The 14,046-nt window shown below is 40.8% G+C and overlaps 1 protein-coding gene across 1 annotated transcript in view; it reads left to right on the top strand.

Annotated features, from left to right (window-relative positions):
• PTH2R (parathyroid hormone 2 receptor) overlaps positions 1-14,046 on the top strand; it is a 1,143,807-nt gene that overhangs the window by 688,874 nt on the left and 440,887 nt on the right. The gene's annotated exons all lie outside the window — the stretch shown is intronic.

The following is a 14,046-nucleotide window of genomic DNA, read 5'->3' as shown; positions in this document are numbered from 1 at the left end:
GATAGTCGTGAATATACATGCTTTTCTCACCATTTTCAGACAGTTTCACGAATAGATTACGTTTAAACATCTCGCTCTTTAGCTCTCACAGAAGCTGAAATTTAGGTCCACTTTTATGTCAGAGTGAATCTAGAAATTGAGGACTTATGGTGGAGGAGGTCCAGGTAACAGATGGACCGCCTCCTTCTTAAAGATCTTCAAAGGGTAGAAGGTTTTAGAGAGTGGATACTTGACTTTTTTCAAAGGAATGAAGTGTCTGCTGAGCATTTCTCTGTGTGGGGTGGATTTAAGGCAGCAGCTCATGGACAGATGATTGCCATTTCAGCTGCACAGGCGAAAAATCGACGCATGAAAATTGCGGAACTACAGCTAGCCCTGAAAAATGCCTCTAGTTTGCGACATTCCCCCTTACAAGGTCAGTGGGTAAAAGCTAAGAGCACATTGAGGGATAACTTTATCATAGAGGAAATTAATAGCTCACGGACCTATCAGCAAAGGGTCTACGAGAAAAACCGAATGATGAGAAATCTTCTCGCATGGTCCACAAAGACACAACAAGAATCAACCCTTATTTTGGAGATAATAGATACCAAGAGTAGTCTTCTTGTGACTGAAAGGGAAGAGATCACTTGTGTCTTTGTTGAGCACTATTAACAGCTCCATACCACTAAATACATGCTTCCCCAGGCTGCATTAGATGACTATTTTTGAGGGGTAGAACTTTCTAACAACTTAGTGGAACAAGTGCAATGGGATATACTACCAGCAGAAATCTTGGAAGTTTTAAAATTTATCACTGGCCTACCTATTGAATTTTATAAAGTATTTGCTAACGAGCTGATCCCTTGTTTGAGGAAACTGTTTAATTATATAAAACTAGGAGGGATGTTCCCCCCTGATATTTAGAGGGCGATTGTGGTGAGTTTTTTGTAAAAGGATAAAAACCTTACCAACAATGTTAATTCATTTAGGCCAATTAGCTTGCTGAACGCTGATTATAAAATCTTGATGAAGATATGGGCACAGCGTTTCACCCCTCTGCCCTGCAAGTGATTCACAATGATCAGTCAGGGTTCATTGCTGGGAGGACTATGGCATCCAATACAGGGTTTCTGATTCAAGCGCTTGATTATTTTAATATTAACAAGACGCCGGCTTGTATTATGATGGTCGACGCCAAAAAAGCGTTTGATTTGGTCAACTGAGATGCCCTATTTTACGGTTTAGACAGGTTTGGCGTTCCGGCTCAAGTTATTACCATGCTTTGGAATATCTATCAGGGGGCCCAGGTTCAGTTAGTAATTAATGCAACTCAGGTAGGATCAGTGGATATCAATCGAGCGACCAGACAAGGGTGCCCGCTCTCACCCTTATTATTTACGTTTTTATAGACCCGCTGGCTACTAAAATTTGAGCGAATATGGATATTTAAGCTCCTATTCAGGGTATGGCAAATTTAAAACGGTCTGCTTATGATGCTATCTTGTATCTCAGGCCCAAATGGCAGAATTTAGACCGAGCGCTAGCCAAATTCTGCCAATTTGAACCTATTGGGGGCTGTAAGATGAACCAGAATAAAACTGATATTTAAAATTGAATGCAGATATTGACTTTCTACCGGTAAATTTAAAACAGCAGGCTCTTAGATCAGATCCCATACGTTATTTGGGGATTTTTGTTATGAGTCAATATGGGCAGTTATCCAAACTGAATTATGAGGCGACAAGCAGAAAAATTGAGAAATTATTGGAAAACTGGTCACGCCTTCCGCTAACCCTGATTGGTCAGGTCTCACTTATTAAAATGTCTATACTCCCTCTTATGATTTTTCTCTTCTCTAACATACCTATTAAGGATAATGCTAGCTATTTTAAAGGGTTCAAATCTAAGATCAGGTCATTTGTATTGAATAAGAAGGCTTCTAGAGTCAAACTTTCTGTGCTACAACTAGACACACATCAGGGTGGGCTGGGTCTACCGCATATAAGAGCAAACTATGAGTCAGCAGTACTGGAATTAACAGCATGCTTATTGTCCAGGGCAGGGCAATTAGACAATATTTTCTTTGACAAGATCATACATGAAGCTGGCTTGCAGACTACAACATTCCTTAAAACTTCAAAACTCCCCAAAAAACTAGATTCAAAACTCGCCTGGAACTTTCTAGTAGACTACAATTCTTTCTTTAAGCAAACTGGCTTCTCTGGGCTTCATGAATTGAAACTAAGCGATTGTAGAAGTTTGGGCCTGCATATCCACTCCTGTCATCTTAAAATTTGAAAGGGTTATGGTTTGGAAGTACTGGGGCATTTTATTATTCAGGAAAGAGTGATCACTTGGCAGGAAATACAGATCAGATGTCGGGATCGCAATAAGCCGTTCTTTTTTGAATATTTACAAATTGTACATTTTATTAACAAAATTAATCTTTTATCTTGCGGTGCTCCAACTAAATTAGCAACTGCACTTTTTATTGCTAATGTTAAAGGAGTGGGCAATTGGTATCGGCTACTGCGCTCCCAAGATGAATCCACATTGGTCGAGAAATTTCTGGAGAAAGTAACTCAGGAGACCCAATGTTCCTTCTCTAGTTTGGAGTGGCAGGCCATTCTCTAAAAGGTAGCAGGGCATTAAGAGTGGCCAATTTTGAAAGAATGGCTGTTTTGTCTCGATGGCTGGCTTATTTTACTTCCAAGGTACTGAATATAATCTATCCTGAAGTGGAGAATAAGTGTTTTCGATGTTGGCTAAAGTTCAAGGAGGTTGGAGACACATATTCTCCACCTATTCAAAACTAGTGATGTTTTGGGATAAGATTTTTTCTGCCAGAATTCGGGCATTCCAGAAATAACTCGACCCAGCAGCTAAGGCAGCCCTCTTTGGTATAACAAGCCGGGAGGCCAATCTGTCTAAATCAAAGGGGTAATTTTTAGCTATCTCAACTCTTTTTGCACAATCCTTAGTTCTACACAACTGGAGATCTATAGAAGCTCCCTCATATGAGAAGTGGATAAATAAAATGAAGCGTACTAGGACCTTTGAGGAAGCATATGCATTGCGCGTAGGGGCATTTAAAAAATGTATGGTGACTTGGAAATATTTAGCTGGTCCCGAAATTTAAGCCAGGTTGCTTGTTTGCACTTTAGATTACCAGAAGATTTTATTTAGATATATCATTTGTAAGAAGGGGCGAGAAAGACAACTTTAAAAGGAACGTTAAGGTATATGGGGAGGATACTGCTGGTCAGCTTAAGAAAGGAATTGTTTTTAACTTGTATACATTTGTTTGTGTCATTTCAAGCCTGGTTTTGATATGTTTAATGAGATGTTCAGGCACCGTTTCATTCTAATTTATATATCTTTGTATATTTAGTTTTATCCTGCTTGCTTTGCTCAATAAAAATAAAAATTTAAATAAATAAAAGAATAGGTTGCTTACCGATGGCTTGCCCTTACTATTAGTGAGCCGCACCTAAAAGCGTCAACCAATTCAAGAACATGAGTGCTACTGCCATGAATGTAGCCAAAAAAATGTGCTGTCAAAATAGCTTTTATTTGCACTCATCTTGAAATATGATATGAAAATAAAAAATATAGTTATGCAACAATTAGTAATATGTTATTCATTATGAATTAAATGCACATATGTTCAGACATAAATCCCCTGTAGTTAAATTCTGTACACTAATCAATATTATACAATACTAAATAAACATTTCTGAAGTGCATTTGGCACATTTGTGCCAGTTGCAAAAACAGTATTTGATTCAAAGTTTTCTTATACATGCGGTTCAATTTACTTGAGGAACATACCACAAGCATTCACACGCCTGTTCCTTCATTTTGGATCCAATATGTAGGTCTGGCAGTGTCCCCTACTACCTTATATTCTGTAAATGAAACAGGACAGTATATTAAAGAGCTCGCTGTTCCCAGATGTGTTACTACCTTCAACTTTCTGTCACTTCCTGAAAGATGGACTACTTGTTTGACTACTATTGGCCAATATGTTTATTGGTATATGTAAAATATTGCGCTACATATAGAACCTGTGTTCTACTATTTCTTTATCTTGCTGCTCTGAAACGTAACCTTTGGATAAAGATAACATTTTGTTAACTCACTGAGCTCCGTCTAATCATTCTGAATGGCTTTATTTAAAAAGTAGATGCATTAGGAAATTGATCATTTTGGGACTAGCTGGCACATGCATCAACATTTCATTTTGCGATTACTTATTTGCGATAATTAAGGAATCGCAAATAAAGAATCGCAAAATGAAATGCATCATTTTTTTCTTCTTTTTTTTGCGAATCGGTAAAAATCGCAATTTTTACTGATTCGCACGATTTTTGCGATTTCTTGTTTGTGAATTCGCATTTTGCGAATTCGCAAATTGCGAATTCGCAAAATGATGCATTGACATGTGATCACAGCCAGGAAGCCAGGAGACTAATTACACTCACCTGTAGCCTTGTTTGAACTAGAGGAGTGGCAGTTGGCAGTTGGAGCTCTGCTTGGTGGAACTGGAGCAGTTTGTTTGTCTGCAGCAGAAGGGGAAATGGCCTCAGAAAATACTGGTGAAGACCTGCATGCCAGGAAAAGAAAAATTAAATTTAGTGACCAGGAGCTGGAAATACTGATTGAGGAGGTCACTATGAGGCAGGACCAGCTTTTTGGAAAGCAATCTTTGAAGGTGCCTGAAGGAGTGAAGAGAAAAATGTGGCTTGCAATACAAGCAAAAGTGAATGCTGTGGGGGTTGCCAACCGTGATATTAATAATTTACAGAAACGCTGGTATGACCTGCGCAGTCGTGCTAAGGAAAGAATTGCGAACCGGATTAAGGTAGCAAAAAGGACTGGTGGTGGAACACCCAGGGATAGGCCTAATACCCCCCCTGAGGACATGGTGGAAGGAACCCTTGCAACTGAAGCAGTAATTGGAGTCATAGAAATTGACACCTCAGAGCATGCTGGCCCATCTAAAGTTAAGATTTCATACATGTGTTTGTCTTTAAATGTGAGTCAAAGAGACCCCTAATGATGTTCTAGCAGCTTATTATTAATCCCCCTCATGTACTACTTTGTTTTTTTGCAAATAGCAGTACATAATAACACTTTTAATGAAAGAATCAAATGCATCATGGGAGTTGTAGTCCATGTACCATCTGAGTTTGAATTACTTTTGGAATGAGTCCTTAAATTAAATTTACACATCAACACTATAAGAATAGGAGACTAGCCATGCTACACGTGATTTATATTTTAAATGTACTTCAGTTCATGCTACAAAAAGTGCAAAATTCAAAAGTAACATACTGTTTGCACTCTTTCAATCATAGATACAGAACAGGACATTAATACAAATGAATGGGCCAAGTTACACACTCAGGAATGTCCAAACACAGAAGAATTAAATTTAGTCACTTCTTCACCCACTACACAGCCAAGAAATCAAAGAAACAAAGTGCGCCAACTGCTGCACTCAGACAGTGATGAAGAAACAAATGTCCATGTCCAAGAACCACAGACTGCTCAAACCCCAGCAACCCAAAACAGACAGCAGAGCAGGCGGAATAGGATTCAACAATTTTATAGGCACAGGGCACGTCCATCACAACATAGACCAGCAGAAGAAGATGACAGCAACGCCAGTGTTGTGGAGTTAAAACTCCTGAAAGTCCAACGCCTACAAGGGAAAGATATTCGTGTTATGAAGGGCAAACTTACCCACATCCGTCATGATATTGGTGAAATACAACAGTCTGACTCACATGACAAATGTAATAGAAAGAGCTCATACAGCGTCATCTGAGAAACTTGACCGTATGGCAACAGCTATGGAAACAATGTGTACAGCTATACAGGCACAGCAAGTAGGAAGTGCAAGTAGGCATAATAGATCATTGACCAGCATGCAGGGATACACCAGGGCAATAAATCGTCTGTCCAGCACTACTGCTCAGTTAACCAAGCATACATTTGCCATGCAAAAGGTGATGACACAATGTTGTGGGGATATTGCAAGAGGAATGATCACACTCAAGAATGTTGTTGATATGATGCAAAATGATAAAGCAACTACAAACATACTACCAGTTGGGATTAGTGATGGATGTGCAAATGTCAGTAGCCAGGTTCAACCTACTGTACCTGGTGGACGCCGTAGCTCAAGAAAGCAAGACAATGCAAGCAGCATCACCATGGGCGATGGAAGATTTTCAGGCAAGGCATTAGGGGTGCGAGGACGCAAAAAGTAGTATGTGACTTATGAAAGTACATGCCTGTGTTTTAGAGGACCTCTGAAGAATAAAGCATTTCTAAGACTGAAAATAGTAAATGCCATACAATTTACTGTCAGAACAGTGAATGCAGAAAGATGTCCTGAGTACCATGTACTCTTTGAAAAATAAATAGATTACAGTTTATACAAAGACTGAGTTATGTGGTTCTTACCTCGGTTAAAAGTAATGTTGAGTTATCTCTGCCCTTCTTCTTCTCCCCTCTGCTGCGTCTGGTCCATGTAATCTTGGTTGAGGTTGTTTAGGCTGATTGTCAATGTTAGGTAGTACATCCTCCAACTCCAGTTCGAGGCCTCTCCTAGTGGCTAAGTTGTGCAACATGGCACATGTTGCGACTATTTTGCAGCAAATATCTGGACGATATTGTAATGCTCGGCCTGTCTTATGTAGTATGCAAAACCTAGACTTCAGAACACCAAAAGTTCTCTCTATTACATTGCGGGTTGCTATGTGCGCATGGTTGTACTGCTGTTCTTTACGGGTTGCTGGATTAAGATAGGGTGTGAGTATAAATGACCTCACAGCATATGCACTGTCACCTATGGAATGGGGGAATGAAGGATACAAATTGTGAGTAAAATGGGACCGCATGGTACAGAGAGTAGTAACAATTAAAATAAATGTATTTACCAAGCAAATATCCATCTCCAAAATCTCCAGCTGGCAGTCGTGTGTGGATGGCACTATGTCTAAAAATATATGAATCATGGGCACTTCCTGGGTAACTTGCAACTAAGTCTGTGATGATGGTTTTTGAATTGCAAATTGCTTGAATGTTAAGAGAATGGTAACATTTCCGGTTGCGGAAAATGTACTCATTTTCAGAGGGGGACAAATGGGAACATGTGTGCCATCTATACAGCCAATAACATGGGGAACATGTGCCATGTTGTAGAAATCTAACTTTGTTTGAAGCAATTCCTGTTGTGTACTTTCGAAATGTAATGTGATGCCTTATCCTTTGCAACATGATACACAGTACATGCTTTAGCATGCGCAAAGTATCTGTTAACTGCAAATATCCTCAGCAGTTCCAGCAGGGGTCTAGATGTCATTCTTCGCTCTCTGATCGCCTCCTCTCTACACTGGTACCGCTGCAGCAGCAGAGCCTGCTATGATGCCAGCATATGTGTTTTTGAAAATCTTGACCAAAGCAGGATCTATCAGGTAAGTCGGAAACAGAGCTCTGCCAGTTTATTTGGAGTTTGTACTATTTGCTTTTATTCTCAAGGCTGGATCCCAGCATTTCCTGATCTAGGCTTGAGGTGAAAATAAACACATGCGAGCATTCTTTTCAGCACACACATGCTCAGCTCATGTATTTTGAAATGCTTTCTTATGTGCTAATTAAGTTCTTAGTACACATGTTAGTGCCTTGAAATATGTGAGCTTAGGTTGGGCGCTGTTTAACTGTTGTCGGCTGTGACACAGGTACGCTCTTAGCATCTGATAACATACAACGTGAGGAATTCTCTTCTGTTTGGTTTTCACACATTTTGCTTTTAAATGCAGTTGCTACTTTTAAAATAACACTTTCTAAACATAGAACTTCATTTAAAAGCAAATCGAGTGATATACAGTAGGGAATTCCTCATGTAATATTTTATCAGTGCCCAACAGTACACAACTGGCACAGTCTACAATACATACACCATCCACAGAAACGTCAGGCTCACTTGAACACAGAAAATCATTATTTAGTATTACCCCCCACCAATTTTAAATCCCAACAGCTGCCACTGGTACACTTTTACGTGTGATGTTTGGTTTGACCTACTTGGTATTATCAGTCCGAATTCACATGGCACCTTAGGAATCTGCTTACTACACACAGGTATTGGTGTTAATAGGGAGACTCTTGGAGGAGCCTCTTTCCACTAAATCTGGAATTCGTGGTCTGCAGACATGCCACATTTTAATAATTCAGACATTGTCAGGTTATGATGTCACTTAACATCCTGTTTGCATGAGGAAATGTGCTTTCATGTCTGATTTGATGTATAGCCCCCTGATGTTATTTGTGATGCTTGAGTAAACAGATCTCGTAAACTGATTATCATTTAATCCTGGACTGGTACTGGGTTGATGACAAAAATGATGATGTAGGGAAGCCACAATCTGTTTTAACTCACTACAAGATATGTACTCAACTAATCGAAAAAGGGGGTTGTAAGGAAAAATAAATATTAAAGGATTAGATCCCTAACTCATCCGAAGGTGATATGCTTCATTTTGGGGTGCCCTCCTCACACCAGGACCACAAGGTCCCCAGTGTGTGCTACGACTCTCTACCGAAAGAGAATTAGTGGAGAGGAGCTGAGGTGTTTTTAACCCCTTGCATGCGGCCGCGATTCTGCGCCTGTGCGGCACAATCGCAAGTGGGCGGGTTCGTCACCGCCCCCAGCCGTCATTAGCACACGAGCACCGCGGTGCATGACGGACGGGGGCCGTCATCAGCATGTAAGGGGTTAATGGGGGTAGCCTATAAAGTGGATGAGCCAGGGGAAGAGTTTGAAAAGAAAAAGATTATGTGATTAAAACTGCCTCATGGGACCTAATGATTTTATTGAATGGTGCCAAGGGACAGGATTAAAAAAGAAGAGGACAAGGGGTTGGAAACAATTATACCCCTATTAAAAGGTCAACGTGTTTCTGCCCTCCTTCGACTCCAGCCGGAGTTCAAGGGCATCCTTCAGTGCCAATCAACAAAAAAGCCACTCTAAGATGACAAAGCTATTCAGATGATTATACTGGCTATAAATTTCATGCCAAAAGGCGGGTTATTAATACACTGCAACAAGAAAAGACATACATTACCTTATGTGAGTCAATGTTCTGTGAGAGATGGTTTGTGACACACAACCCTTTAAGAAACCCCAACAGTACAACACAAAATACTGGGTGTTTAGCCCAGAGCCGTTCCCTGATAAATGGATCAAGGTTACGTGGCCAGTAAATTTACTGTAGATGGCTCGCAGAGTTTGTTCTGAAAATACACAGGCAAGAAGCAAAATCTAGGCAAAAATCCACATATTCTGGTTGATTATTTAAAATGAAACTATTGCATTGTTTTTAAGTAGAAGCATTTTTTATACATTGAATATACACATAGCAACAGTATTTATTAAAACATTCTGCTCGGTAGAAGAGTAATTTTTGTATTGCATAACACCATTGTAAATAAATTAGCAATCATATTTTTTTCAGATTTTGTAAGCGGTAGGCACTAGCATGTTTTTATTTTCAAAGCATATCTACTTAAACATCCCATGTTATCTCACTTCACTCTGATGGCAAAAGATTGGCATTATCTTAATAATTTCTAAACACCCGGGCCGTATTTGCAAATCTTTTACTGCATGAAAGTGTGATTAACACACCAAGCTCATCCCTCAGCCCGACTCTGTTCAACATCTACCTGGCTCCTCTCGCCCACGTCGCCCGACAACACGACCTCAACATCATCTCCTACGCTGACGACACTCAGCTGATTCTCTCCCTCACCAAAGACCCTCAGACCGCTAAGACCAACCTCCATGAAGGAATGAAGGACGTCGCAGAATGGATGAGGAACAGCTCACTGAAGCTGAACTCGGACAAGACGGAGGTCCTCATCCTCGGATCCAACCCCTCAGACTGGGATGACACCTGGTGGCCGACCACACTGGAAGCAGCACCAACACCCACCGACTACGCACGCAACCTAGGAATCATCCTCGACTCCACCCTCTCCATGACTAAGCAGGTCAACGCCGTCTCCTCCTCCTGCTTCAACCCCCTCCGCATGCTCCGCAGGATCTACAAGTGAATCCCCACCGAAACGAGAAGAACGGTCACCCAGCCCCTCGTCAGTAGCAGGTTGGACTTCGGAAACGCACTCTACGCAGGAATTCCGGCCAAACTCCTGAGGCGGCTTTAAGGCATCCAGAACGTTTGGCATGTCTGATTCTCAACACCCCCCCGCCGAAGCAACATCACTCCCCACCTAAGACACCTGCACTGGCTCCCCATCGGCAAGAGGATCACCTTCAAACTCCTCATCCATGCACACAAGGCACTCCCCAACACCGGACCAGCATACCTCAACATGTTCTACATCCCCACCCGCCAGCTCTCCTCCGCCAGCCTCGCCCTCGTCGCGGTCCCACGCATCCAACAAGCGACCTCCGGCAGCAGATCCTTGCCTTTCCTCGCCGCCAAGACCTGGAACACCCTCCCCACCCACCTGCAGCAGACCCAAGACCTACTCACATTAAGAAGACTCCTCAAGACCTGGCTCTTCGAACAGCAGCAGGCCCCCTCCCCACCCCCTCCAGCACCTTGAGACCCTCACGGGTAAATAGTGGGCTTTACAAATACTGTGATTGATTGATTGATAAATTACTCCTGCAGATTGTTTACAATTCTTAAAATGATACTGCGCCTGGAAAGATGTTTGGGTGGGCCTAATTTATGTAACACATGTTTAAAATCGGTGATCCTCAAGGATATATAGGAGTGAATGGAAAGGAGAGTATTAGAGGCGGTGCCAGGGCGTAGTTTCAAGGGTTTGCATGCATAGGAATATGACTAGGTTTTTTCGAGGAAGACGTGTATTCAGAAAATCGTTTGTGGCTTTCGGGGGTTTTGGATCCTTGTTTCCTAAAGTCAGTCATTTTGGAGAATTCCGTGCTGTTCTCAGCCCATCTGCAATCACATTTCAAGATGCTGTTTGATCTTTATATCACGCCTGCAAAAATTGTGAAATGTGGAGGAGTGGAGGAAATCCATTGTTTTAGGTGCAAGGCACATGCTGCAGAGCTAATGCACATTTTTTCCATTTGCCCCTGCATCGAGCCACTCGGTCGAGAAATATCCGCTTTTTTTACAACACGTTTTAAAAGAGGATGTTACTCTGTCGCCTCATCTCATGCTATTGGGGATCAATGAATTAATAGGGAAAAAGGGAGAATAGCTTATTTTTATTGCGATGGCAGTTTTTAGACTTTGTGTTGCCTCTGCCTGGCTAGATCCGCAACCTCTGACTTTTCAACAGTGGAAAGGCTGATTTTTGCACATTTATAATCTAGAAAAAGCACTTTAAGAGCGAAGAGGTAGAAAGGGTAGGGCAAAAGGGAAAATGATTTGGGGGCTGGTTACAACCTGGGTTAATCCATTCACACAGGTAGAATGAAATGTATGGTAAATTACTATCTAGTTTAAGGGTCTATGTGATGAAATGTTGTATCTTTTGCCTTTTATCCTTCTATTGTACATATATATAGCTTTTTTTTTACTTGTAGAGACAAATGTAACTGCTTTAACCTCTGAATTTATTTATTGCCTGTATATCGTCCTTATTGTGTCAAAGTATCTAGTTTTTGGCATCTGGTTTCAGCTGATAATGGTTTTTATCCATATTTAAGGTATTATAAGCATTATGATTTTTCACATCAGATGTGCTGTTCTTTATGGTAAAATAAAAATATAATAAAAAATAAATACCTGTGCTTTTGGGCCCATGATTTTCCTGGGTCATTGATTTTCAATGATTCCTATACTTTGTAGAATACCCTGGTTTGCAGACTGATCCCAGTCGTAAACGGAAGTCATAATAAATGGAAAGAGAGACAATAGTTTTTTAGGCATAGCTTGGTATTTCTGGTCGTTCTGTGTTGAAACCATATAGGATTCCATATTAGACACAACACCGTTGTTTCCCAAGCCTCTAGTTTAGATATATGCCTAGAATTGGAAGGGTTTCCTGCTTGCCGGCTGGCCACTTTGACTATATATTGAAGATATCTCCTGATTAAATAGATAATATATTGGTTTATTGATATAGTTTTGACATTTGTAGAGAAATCATTTTTGGAATTGCCATGGCTTAATACGATGTACTCAAGGATTCGTCATGGTTGTTAACCCAATGTTTTTTTAGACATAAAATCCTCGAAATACCTTGAGAAATATCTTGATATCATCAAAGTGCCTGGGACAGGAAATTGCATACCCAGTTTAGGTTTTGCTGCATACCCATTAATGCCTTTACCAACCTTTGGCTAAACAACACCAGACAGCCCAAGGGATGCCCATCCTGTCCTGTCCCAAACAAAACTGTGGGCCATGTTTTCTTTGCATGTCCAGGTTTCAACAGACCAAGAAGGAATTGGTTGGCCCCACTATGCAGACAGTTGGGGACCCATAGCTATCTTTACGCACTACTGATTTTAAGATCAGATACGAGACCATCCTTATTATGTGCCATTGTAAAATTTCATGGCCGGTTATGGACCATTAGGTGAAGGCTCCTGTCCACTTATCTTGTGCCAGGGACCAGCTGTAGTAAAAATCATACGACTTGAGGGTGCTTTAATCCCCAGGATCCTGTTTTTAACTTTCTTCTAAAAGTTTTTATCAAAATCTTTTTAAATTGTGGATATTGTTAGTCATTATTGCACTCGCACTTTATTCCTGTTTTATCCTTTTTACCTGATTTTTAATTGAGTACACACATAGAAATCTTAGCGATTTCCTCTGTGTATGCAATTCTCATTACGTGATACTTGACCATTTGAACCTGGTGTATTAAATATCTACTTTTACTTGTGTTAACTTTATCCAGGGCTCCACTGCTAAGGGAGAATATGTGTGTATCTTTTATAGTTTTACAACCGAAAAATAACGATTATGATGGTGGTGATTTACTCTGATGCAGTTGATCCCTCTAAATGAATACTTGCATGATGTTTGTTTTAATTTAAACTTTTCCATAACATTCCCCTTAACATTTCCATGACATTTCCATAACATTCTCATTAAGAAGCATGCAGTGATTTATGCTGGTCACACCAACCTAGAGTACCCCAAGTCTCTAGATTTCCACGTTTTTATGAATTCTCCTGGTGATTAATGACCCTGAGCCTCAGTGGCAGCTGGAGCAGGTAAGCATGGTTGGGCTAGGCTGGGTGGACGGCAAGTTAACAGACAGAATAGGTAAAATTAAATAAAACCTATTCCGTCGTCTGTCTATTCCCACCCCCCCTCCACTCCACTGCCCCATCACTCTTACTTGCACCGGCCACAACTATTGAGCCTATGTACTGCAGCCAAACCCATATGCTGTCACATTGACTTCACATGGACGTAATTTCTTACACTTGTACTACCACTACCCATACATACATATGCTCTTGCTATAGGAATAATAGGAATACTGGATATCAAGGATTTTGCCAACGATAGTGATTTTTGTCTTCCCTCTCAATGTAAATATGACAGATGGGCCTTTTTCACCATTATTTCAAGTTTGCAAGGTATTTTGATAAAACATCTTGTCAAAAGCACACAAGTTACACCTCCATAGATTGCCTTGGGTCTTTACTGTTACTGTGGATTGACCCATTTCAAATCTCAATAAAGTATCAAATGAATAGAAGTTGATCCTCCCCACCACGTTTTCTATTTGTTTGCTTAAGTAAAAGTAATGCTTGGTATGCAGGGGACATTTAATCTCCCCCGACTTGGCAAGACACAACACAATACAATCTCAATTGCAAAGCACGACAGAGAAGTCTTGTAGACTTTGACGTTGTAAATATCAGATTCTGCTTTAAGAAAACAAGCAGTGCCTCGGTACACACTCTGCAGCGCTTGGAACACTTGCAATGACAGAGAAGCAGGTGGGGCTTTTCACCAACCCCTCGTAATGCCCCCCTGGCCAGCACAACATATCTAGAAAAAGCAATTTGACTGGAAATGACAG

The sequence above is a fragment of the Lissotriton helveticus genome, chromosome 3_1 (assembly GCF_964261635.1).
Source record: "Lissotriton helveticus chromosome 3_1, aLisHel1.1, whole genome shotgun sequence".
Taxonomy (NCBI): domain Eukaryota; kingdom Metazoa; phylum Chordata; class Amphibia; order Caudata; family Salamandridae; genus Lissotriton; species Lissotriton helveticus.
Note: the sequence above shows the minus strand (reverse complement) of the source record. Positions and strands in the feature narration are given on the sequence as shown.